Below are 10851 nucleotides of genomic sequence, written 5' to 3' on the forward strand. Positions count from 1 at the left end.
AGTAACAGATGGTTGTGAGCTGCCATGTGGATGCTGGGAAGTGAACTCAGGTCCTCTGGAAGAGCAGCCAGTGCTCTTAACTGCTGAGCCATCTCTCCAGCCCAGAACTCTATTTCTAAATTGCAGAAGCATCTTAGCCACTCCCATCATTCAGTGATAATGAATTTAGTTAAATCCAAATTAGAAATTGGGGAGGGGGTAAATGACATTTATATGTAAAAATATTCATACTTGACATATAATGTATCTCAACAACAGTGATTCTGGTTTATATAAATACATGCATATGTTTATCAATCCATCCATGCACTCCTTATTTAGAGATGACAAAGCAATCCATAGTACTTAGAAGGTATTGTCCACACAACTGGGGGAGAAAAGTAATACTCTCCCCCAGCTGTGGATGCTGTAAGCTCTGATAACAGCTTGGAAAGATACAACGCAAGAGTGTCCTGAATGTCACGGGAGTAACCTACCATGTTTTATTGAATTTAAAGTCAGCTCCACCTGATGGAATCCATACCTGACCTTGCTAATTAGGCCAAGAACCTGTAGGTAGATAAAAGGAAACCTAATATAATTTTTCTGCGAGATGGATATAACAATAAGATGATTCCTAATGCCTTATTGTTACATCCATAGATCAGTTCATCTCCCTGCTCTCATCAGAGAAGCTTCTTTTTGCAGTGATAGCAATCAAGAGAGATGCACAGCTGGTCCGTGTTCATAGAATAGAGACTTGGGAGTGCTTAGCCCATTCGAGCCTTAGGGATGTAAGTGGAGGAGGGGGTGTCATGAAAACACCATATGACAAAAGGGACGCTGGGGAGGAAAGGATTTATTCATCTTACACCTCCACAGTGCTGTTCATCACCAAAGGAAGTCAGGACAGGAATCAGACAGGGCAGGGACCTGGAGGCAGGAGCTGATGCAGAAGCCATGGAGGGGTGCTGATTGCCAGCTAGTTTCACACGGCTTTTTCAGTCTGTTTCTTAAAGAACCCAGGACCACCAGCCCAGGGATGGCTTCTCCCACAATAATCTGGGTCCTCCCCAGTGATCACTAACTGAGAAAATGCCTTACAGCTGGATCTCATGGAGGCATTTCCTCAGCTGAGGCTCCTTCCTCTCTGGCTTGGGTCGAATTGACTCACAAAACCAGTCAGTGCAGGGGAAGAAAATAGTGTAAGAGCTCAACATTGGTGGGTGACTTCAAGGGAACAGGGTTCTCCAGACACACGGGGCAGATGCACACACAGCAATTGTGACAGCACACACAAGGCTGGTGCAAGCCTACCAATGTATGGTTGGGTTTATAACAGCAGCAACTACGGTTCTCAGTTCCTGTCATCTTTTTTAATTACTATCAAGCAAAGTAAGTCGGAATCAGAGAAGCATGGCATTTTCTCATAGACACACAATCTGAGGGGAGAAGACATGAGGGTAGGAGAGGGGAGATGAAGGGTCCTTGCAGGAGGGAGAGCAAGTGTGAGAAATAAGACGGCAAACCTAACCAAAGGATCCAAATATATACAGAAATGTCGTGATGAGCCCACTGATAACAATTCGGGTACAAAAAGAAACATTGAAACATTTAAAGTGTCAAAAGAGAATCATAGTTCCCTCCGGAAAGAGGAAAGGAGTGTGATGGTCATGACAGCATGACTCCCTCTCTCCCCTCTCTCTCTCTCTCTCTCTCTCTCTCTCTCTCTCTCTCTGTCTCTCTCTCTGTGTGTCTGTCTGTCTGTCTCTGTCTTCTCTCTCTCTCTTCTCTCTCTCTGTCTCTCTGTCTCTGTCTCTCTGTCTCTCTCTCTCTGTCTCTCTCTCTCTGTGTCTGTCTGTCTGTCTCTGTCTTCTCTCTCTCTTCTCTCTCTCTCTCTGTCTCTCTCTCTCTGTCTGTCTCTCTCTCTCTGTCTGTCTGTCTCTCTCTCTCTCTCTCTCTCTCTCTCTCTCTCTCTCTGCCTTGGACACTAGAGCTGCTGAGCAAGTGCAAGCACAGAAGTGGAGACAGTGTCAAGACAAGAAGTACAGTCACCATTCCATGGCACTAATGACATGGTTCCAAGAGAAATGGTTACCATTTGCATGTATTTCCTTTATTATTGAATGTTGTGACACTGGGAACAGATTGTACCTGTCTGTCAACAGTTAAAGATGAAAGTACTCTATGCCTGTCCTAAATCCTTCCTAAACAATAATGGGAAGGGAGTTTGTTGAAACAAATGGTGAAAAGGGGGGATTGATTGTAATTGGGAGAGAAGACAGGGGAGTGGGGAAAGAGAAAGAGGGGAAGGGAGATTGTGCTATAGTGTAAATGTGAACATGGGCACCAGAAACCCACATCAGCAATGTCATCTCATAGACACACACTGCATATCAGCGGCTACTTTTTACTGAGCACGTATGCTTTGGACCAAGTACCTGTAGTTTTCCACAATCTGAATTATTTGCTTTTATGGTGCGATGGAAATAATTGAACTGGGAATCTGGTGACATTGCTGCATGTCTTCTCAGCATGGCTTTGCGTCTTTAGTCTCCTAAGACAAGGAGAGATCAGCCACCACCAGCAAGTCTTCAGCTTCTAAAACATCACTCTCCTTCAGAGGAAGAGAGTCATTTTACAATTGCCTCTACCATGACTTTCTGAATACTCAGACGTGGATATGAAAGTGTGCCTGTACAATTGCCATGAAGAAAATCATAGGATAATTGATTTCTTGTGAATTCTTGGACTTCCCCTAGTTCATATTCCTATTCAATGCTTTCCACACTTAAGAATTTTCTTAGAATTTAAGATGGTGAGAACCTAAAGCAACCAGTTTAAATGTCATATTACGTTTAAAGTAAAAAAATAATCGGTTTTATATATGTATAAAAACAATGAATATGGGTAAAACTAATAATGACTTCTGAATAGAGCATCTGTGTGGTATGTGCTCTCAGAGAGCTGTGGGGGAGCAGCAGCCATTGTCTTCACCCCCTCAGCAACCACACAGAACGGGTCTTCATTTTACATGTCAACAACGAGCCCCTCAATAGTATGCTGCCCAAGAATAACAGAACTTGGGGAGAAAAGCAGACTCTTCTGATCACAGCTTTCAATATCATTATTTTACAAATATTAGTAGTGATGCTCAGAAAAGCAAAACCAACCCTAGAAAACCGATATTCTGTTTTCTCACCATTTTTGCTCTGCAATGCAGCCTGCTTTTCTTTTCATGGCAGACGCTCTCAATGGTGACACCTCAGATCCCTTTTCCACTCAAGGTCTCCTCCTGCCGCCGCTGAGTGCTGGCAGTTTTCAGCTGTGCCCTTCAGCCTTCAGCCGAGCCTCTTGCCTGAAGATGCTTGTAAGAGTTGTACCTTCCCACGCCACCTACACCTGAGCAACCCACAGGAAGTGACTGACTGGCAAAGGGTGCAAGGAACCTGCCTCCTTGTTACTAGGCAAGGCAACTCCTCAGTGCCAGCTGCTCCAGAAAACCCTACAAGATCAGGTTGAGGTTAAACTTCACCAGCTTCTTCCTCTCTCTGCCCCTTTCCCCAGCTCCTCCCTCCCTTGACTCCTCCCTCCTTTCCTCCTCCCAGTCAGGCTTCTTTGACTCCTCCCTCCCCATCCTAAGACTCCTCCTTCCTATGGTTCCACTGAGCCATTCTTGCAGTTGAAATACTTGCACAAGCATTTCCACGCCCTGCTCTGCCTCTAGAGACCTGACGTAAGACACATTCTTGAACATTTCCAGAAACTTACAAGCCATGGCGTGTGTGTGTGTGTGTGTGTGTGTGTGTGTGTGTGTGTGTGTGTGTGACACCTGTCAGCCAAATGCTTCTAAGAACCAGTAGAGAGTTTCAACTCCAAAAGAAAGGCTGGACGTCAATATTTATCCAGGGCTTTGTCAGTCAATAACACTGTGTCAAACACTTCATTACACAACTGTGACACACACTCACTCGCACCCGTGAAAATTCAGCCTCCGCTAGCTGAGTCAAGTCTACATAGAACATTGGCAAAGGCAGATCTCTTCTTGGCGTTGCCATGGAACCAATAAATGTCCTCCATCCAGGAAATCAGGGTCAAATTGTAGCCTAGCTTTGCCACCAATGTCTCTGTGTTACACAAATTCTAATTGATCTTAACAATAAAAACCCAGAGTCAGATACCGGGGTTAATGATAAAAAAATCTGAAAAACAGAGCAGCCAGTCACTACCTTTACTGAATCCTCAGACCAAAAGGGTGATCCTGCCCCTATGAATCTTCAGACTAAATCCTCAGACTGAATCCTCAGACTGAATGCAGTGAGCTGAGCTCCTGTTACCTCCTACCTTATATTCCTCTCTCTGCCCCCTAGTGCTGGGATTAAACATGAGCCTCACTGCCTGACTTGTTTCTCTTTCAGACTGATTCAACCTTGTGTAGTAGAGGGTGTCCTTGAAGTCCTGGTCTTTCTTCTTCATCCTCCTGTGTGCTGGGTTAAAGGAGTTTGCCACACTGCCTGGTTAACTAATGGCTACCTCTGCCCTCTGATCTCCAGGGAAGTTTATTGGTCAGAAAAAACAAAACATCATACAACAACTTTGAACCTCTTTTTTTTTATTTATGAAGGGCCTGGACTACACTGGCCTCAGTGTTTCTCCATCTGTATGATTTCAATGTCCTTTATGATTTGTTTAATTTCTTTGCATATTTTATATATTAAGTAAGGTTTTCTAAGTATATAGAGAAACCAGGTATTTAGATATCAGTAGCAAGTTCAGTGTTTGTTCCTTTTGGGTCACTGAGGAAACCAACAATGTTTCTTTCCTGTCATTCTTTATTTATTGTAAATGTTTCAGTTAGACAAATCCTTGTGTGAGAGCAAGTGTTTGGCTTTTGGGGTTTAAAGACTTCAGAAGTAGCTTTTCATTAAGCACCCATTCTCTCTCTGTGACTCCCTGACTTTGCTGACCCATATCATGCAAGGAGTAGCTGCAGTTAAGTGCCAGCCCCTTAGTCATTCTGGCTTTTTAAAGTCCCCTGGTCCCTTAGCTGCATGGTGTCAAACATCTAAGAGCTTGGGTTCCAATAGCATTGAAACACAAAGGCTGAATCCGCTCACGAGTCTCCCAAATCAAAGGTCCTCTGTCTCCAGCCAACCATGGCATTCCTGGAGCACTTCAGCTTTTCTTTGTTAGTTCTCTTTGAAGAATTTTAAAGATATTAATTTCAAAGAATGCCTATAAAATGTAAAAGCAGACTTGTTCTCTCTTACATAAAACCAGACACCAACCACCTTAAAAATGATGAGTTTTGTAAAATATATTCTGAATTGTTATTTCTAATAAACTGTATGGAAAGCAGTGTATTAACTTAATGTCCACAGACTTGTTGCCTTGGTCTACTGCTTCCTTCTTTCTTCTCATCCCTTGTTTCACTAACCCTCCCTCTACCCCTGATGCTATACCTTCTGCTTGGTCCCTTGTCCAGGTCCACCTCTGGGTGTGTCAGGAAAGTTGCACACAAGGAACCTTCAATGGTTAGGGTAAATCCATCCATATGTTGCAAGTGAGGAAAGCAGCCACATGCCAACCTCCGCAAATGAAATCTCTGAGGTAGCCCACTCTGTGGGCACTTTGCTCCCTCCACAGTTTCCTGGCTTTGATTTTCTCATTATGTTCCCATTATTTTTTCCTGAGATTTGGGCAAACCTCGCCCCTTAATACATCCAATAAATAGGAGTCAGTTTGATGTTTCAACTGCTCTTCCAGGATGAGAAGAGGTCACCAGCATGAGGAAGCATCTGTTGAAGAGCTAGGGCAATGGCTCCATCTGTCCAATGCCTTCTGTGCAAGAAAGAAGAAGTGAGTGAAGCATCCACATCAAAGCTGGCACAGCAGCATGTTTCTGTGACCCCAGTGCCAGGGAGAAAGGAGGTGGAGATTTACTAAGATGGGCAGATGCCCAAGATCCTTAGCCAAATCCATGAGTTCTAGGTTCAGTGAGAATCCATGAGTTCTAGGTTCAGTGAGAATCCATGGGCTCTAGGTTCAGTGAGAATCCATGAGTTCTAGGAATAGTGAGAATCCATGGGCTCTAGGAATAGTGAGAATCCATGGGCTCTAGGTTCAGTGAGAATCCATGGGCTCTAGGAATAGTGAGAATCCATGGGCTCTAGGTTCAGTGAGAATCCATGGGCTCTAGGTTCAGTGAGAATCCATGGGCTCTAGGAATAGTGAGAATCCATGGGCTCTAGGAATAGTGAGAATCCATGGGCTCTAGGTTCAGTGAGAATCCATGGGCTCTAGGAATAGTGAGAATCCATGGGCTCTAGGAATAGTGAGAATCCATGGGCTCTAGGAATAGTGAGAATCCATGGGCTCTAGGCTCAGTGAAAATCCATGGACTCTAGGAATAGTGAGAATCCATGGGCTCTAGGTTCAGTGAGAATCCATGAGTTTTAGGTTCAGTGAGAATCCATGAGCTCTAGGTTTGGCAAAAAATATTGTCTTAAAAGATAAGGTGGAGGTGATATAAGAATACAACTGGTGTTGGCATTTGTCCTTTTCACACACACACACACAATACACACATGCACGCACACACACATACATGTGTATATATATGCCTCCTCACACACCCAAAGAAAACATCTTTCAATTCCTTCAACTAGGCACACCATTTGCCACTGAAAACCAAATCAAACCTCCAGATGTTGGATAAAATGATCAGAAAATAACACAGTGTGAGACAACCTCTCAGCTCGGGGGCTTCTCTTCTCACGGCCGAATCTCTGCCAAGGTTTCAGTGATACCTGCTGTCAGTGTAGTCTCTATGGAAACTCTAGGCCACCCACAGAGCCCGAAATGATGACTTATAAACTTGAAAACCAGAGGCACCCATTCTCGCAGCACATTCTCACCAAGGGGCGTCTCTAACAGCGCTGTGGCATTAGCCCATTTCCAGTCCTCTCTCAGCTGAAAACGGAGCTCATCATCCTGTGGGAAAGCGATGGTTGGCCAAGCAAGCGAGACAATTGGATGCCCTGGATAGAAGCCGCCACTGCACCAACTTGGGTTTGCAGGCACAGCCTGTGCCTGCAATGGGCAGAGCAGAGCACATTTTGAAGGCATCCTTTTTTTTTAAGACTTTTAATCAGTGATTTATTGTTTCAACCTCCTTTAGAAGGCAAATGAATATATAATTCTAATGTTGGCTTAATTCTTCTCACAGCTTTACCTCCTCTCCTCCAATTATACAAGAGAAGTAAATCTTACTTGTTAAAGAATTGCATCTCTAAGATAACCTTTTAATCTTGCAGCTAAGATAATTCCTAGTCTACTTCATGTTTAAACAGTGTGCATTTCTCAATATCTTCAAGGAAGTGCCCCATGAAGGCATCTCTTTTAAAAGCCCATTTTGACATGGACCCTGGTGTGCATGGTCACAACCGAGGCACCACCTTGGAGGGGACAAAATATGTCTGTCCACCTGCAGTTTCTGTGCTCCAGTTAATGTCCCCCACCCCACTGCTCCTCTCCTGCAGATAGGAGTGAGGGCTTTTGTGGGAGGGGGTAACCTGTGCCATTCAACAGTTTGTGAAGGCAACAGAAGTTTAGTCACTGACTTAAACTTAAGAATACATGTGGGGCTGGACAGATGGCTCGGTGCGCAAAAGGACCTGGGTTCAATTCCCAGCAATGACCACTGTCTGAAACTTCAGCCTCATCTTCTGGCATGTGCTGACACTGCAAACATACTATGTAAACAGACAAGAACGAAGGCAAAACACTCACACACATAAATATAAGCAAGTTTTAATTTAAGTTTTTTGTTTTGATTTTTTGAGACAGGGTTTGACTGTGCATCCCTGGCTGACCTGAAACTTGCTGTGTAAACCAGGCTGGACATAAACTCAGAGATCCCCCTGCCTCTGCCTCCCAGAGTGCTGGGATTAAAATGTTATGCTACTACCCCCATTTTTACATTTTACATCTTAAAAGCATAAGCAACGGTCAGTTCCCTTAACAATTAAATTACACATGACCCTTTATCTAAAAGGTCTTAAATAATGTCCAGAGACAATTCCAGGATAGTTTTCCTGTTACTTGATGACTTTTTTCACATTAACACTCATAGCCAAGTGTGTTCTCCTTTTGTGAGTGATTTTCTTTTTTTGCCTAGTTCCAACTAACTCTCCATTCACTCATTCACCAAATATGTGTTGACAGCTTACAAGGTGTTAGACATGTACTGGCTCTGTGAAGAAAAAAATGGCACTTAAATCTTGGAACTTGCATTCTACTGGAGGGACACTGAGAAACCAATGGACATCACAGGGACATGCATCATACCAGGAGCTTAAGGAAAGGGCAGGCTGGCCTCGTGTAGGGGATGAAGAGACCAATGTACAGGAGAGAGTAGGAGCAAAGGGAGGCAGAAAGGAAGAGCTAGGAGGTCAAAGCACTTTCCAGATCCCATGTGGCCTCCTGATGTTGTTAACCCTCATTCAGTGAGAAACAAAAGGCCACTGGAGGGTTCTAGAAGAAGAGGCCTCTGAACTTATGGAAACAGCCTTTGGGACACAATGACTGTCACCTCTGAAACCGCCCACAGGAATGGGGATACTGATTAGAGACTGTGTCTTCATCAGGGTGATGTCAGATGGATTGGGTGGTCACAATAGGGGTGATGATAAACCTAGGTGAGGTCGGACCTCACCTCTAAAGGAAATGGAGCAGACATCCCAGTGGGGTATGAGAGGAGACAATGACTCCAAAGAGTCTGACCCAAGCTAATAAAAAGGCAGAGCTGAAGATGTGGCAGGCAAAAGTAGAAATTCATCCAGGGAGGAAATGGTGGCTGGTCAAGCCAGCAGGAGAAGCGTGAATCTGGAAGCAGTAGTGTCCCTGATTGTTAAATTTCCTATGCTAGCCTCTTTAAGTAGGAGTCTAATCTTTGCAGAACTGGTATATAGTGATTCGAGATTTTAGACTTTCAAATGGAAAGTTAAGGAATCCATTGTAGGATATCAGGCTAGTGTTCAGAAAGAGCAATGCCAGAGGTATAAAATTGAGGAGTGGGTAGTATTTGAACACACAAGACTGACTGAGTTCACCAGCAGAATGAATATGGATGGAAAAGACAAGATATTTACAGTACACAGCCCTGCGTATTTGGAAGCTAGAACAGGAGGTACCAGCACAGGTACCAACACTGTAAATGGACATGTGGGATAATCCCCGGAAATCAGAGTAGCATCCTGAAAGAGGAAAGTCACTTTTAGAAGGAGAGCATGATCAGCTGTGGCAAACATCAGTTCCAGGCTCCGTACAATGAAGACAGAAACGAACCATTAGATATCACAACATGAAGGTCTCCAGGAACACCAACACAGGAATTCTCTCAGAAATGGTGGAGTAGAAACTCAATGAGGAAGGATTAAAGGCAATAAGAGGAGCTGAGCTGGAAAGCTAGCAAGAGTCTGTGGCAGCAAGGACAAACCATTTCTGACTCCTGGCCTCTGGGCCTTTTTTTCCTAGAGATGGCCTTCATAAAGCGCTTCCTCTGATCATTAATGACGTAACCCATGAAATACCTGCCCCTTGGCCACTGCTAAACCTACAGGCATGCCTTGCAGGGTGTTCTCTCTGACAGTCAGACCAGGGAAGTCCATACATTAGTAGGGACCAGCTCAGAGATCATGGTGGTGACTGTATGTGACTACTTGACTAGCCGTGGGGTGCCCAGATCAAGCATTCTTTTCTGGGTGTGCCAGTAAGGGTATTTCTAAATTAACTCTGAATGGGTGGACTCAGCAACGTAATTGTCCTGGCCATATGTGGATGCATATTGCCAAATCCACTGAGGGCCAGAGCAGAAGCACAATCAGAGAAAGGAAAAAGGGATCCCTGCTTGCTTCCTGCCTGCCTGTTTATGTGAAGGCATCTCTCCCCAGTTTCTTATCTGGGTCCCCGGCTGGGAGCAAGGCTGTTAGTGCTCTTGGTCTTGTGGCGTTTTGACTAACACTGAATTATATCAGTAACTCCCTGAGCCCCAGTAGTCACAGGAGGTGGCTTCTCAGCCTCTGTAATCACATGAGGAACATCTTATAATAAATTAAAACTCCCCTCACTTCTTCCGGTCTACACGCTGCCAGAGGCCTTTGAGCCTTCACATTCCTTACATGAGGGGAACAAGGTCAGACAAGGCCCAGAGCAGAGGGGAACAGTCTGGTCAGTATTGAAGGATGGTAGTGCCTCTGGTTGTTAAATTTTTTATTCTTGCCTTTTTAAATAGAAATCTCATCTTTGAAAAACATGGTTCAGGTGCAGCCCCAAGAAAGATCCATTAGTATGGTTCTCTGAAGGGAGTTTCCAAGAATCTACATTGTTAAATAATCATCCTAAATTACTCACATTAAAATTGATAACTACTATTAAACAGCTATAAGTAGGTATTATGGGTTTTCCTCTCACATGAAGTCTACCAATCATGTGTCCCATAGGACTAGATCCCTGGATGAGTTGATCCCCGTTCTGAAGCCATGATCATCCACACAGCCCATTGCTCCTCTTGGCCTGGACTCTTCACGGTGTCACATAGATGCCAATGACTCCTGCTCGGCAGTGTCAAGAGACCTGACTGAATTCCTGGCAAGCTGTCAGACATCTCAGTGTGCTGTTTCCCCAGCCACTTCCCCAGCCAGTTTCTCAGAAATACTTGAGGCTCCTGCTGGGAGAGTTCCTCTGAAACCATGGCCTCTCAGCTGAAGCAGGAGAGCTTTCGACATTGTTTTTTTTATTTTACTCCTGTAAAGTGCAAGGAGTTGCCTTTTTCATCTGTCATCCTTTTTTCCTCCTCCACTCAGCAGTCAC

The sequence above is a fragment of the Microtus pennsylvanicus genome, chromosome 14 (genome assembly GCF_037038515.1).
Source record: "Microtus pennsylvanicus isolate mMicPen1 chromosome 14, mMicPen1.hap1, whole genome shotgun sequence".
In the NCBI taxonomy this organism is placed as follows: Eukaryota; Metazoa; Chordata; class Mammalia; order Rodentia; family Cricetidae; genus Microtus; species Microtus pennsylvanicus.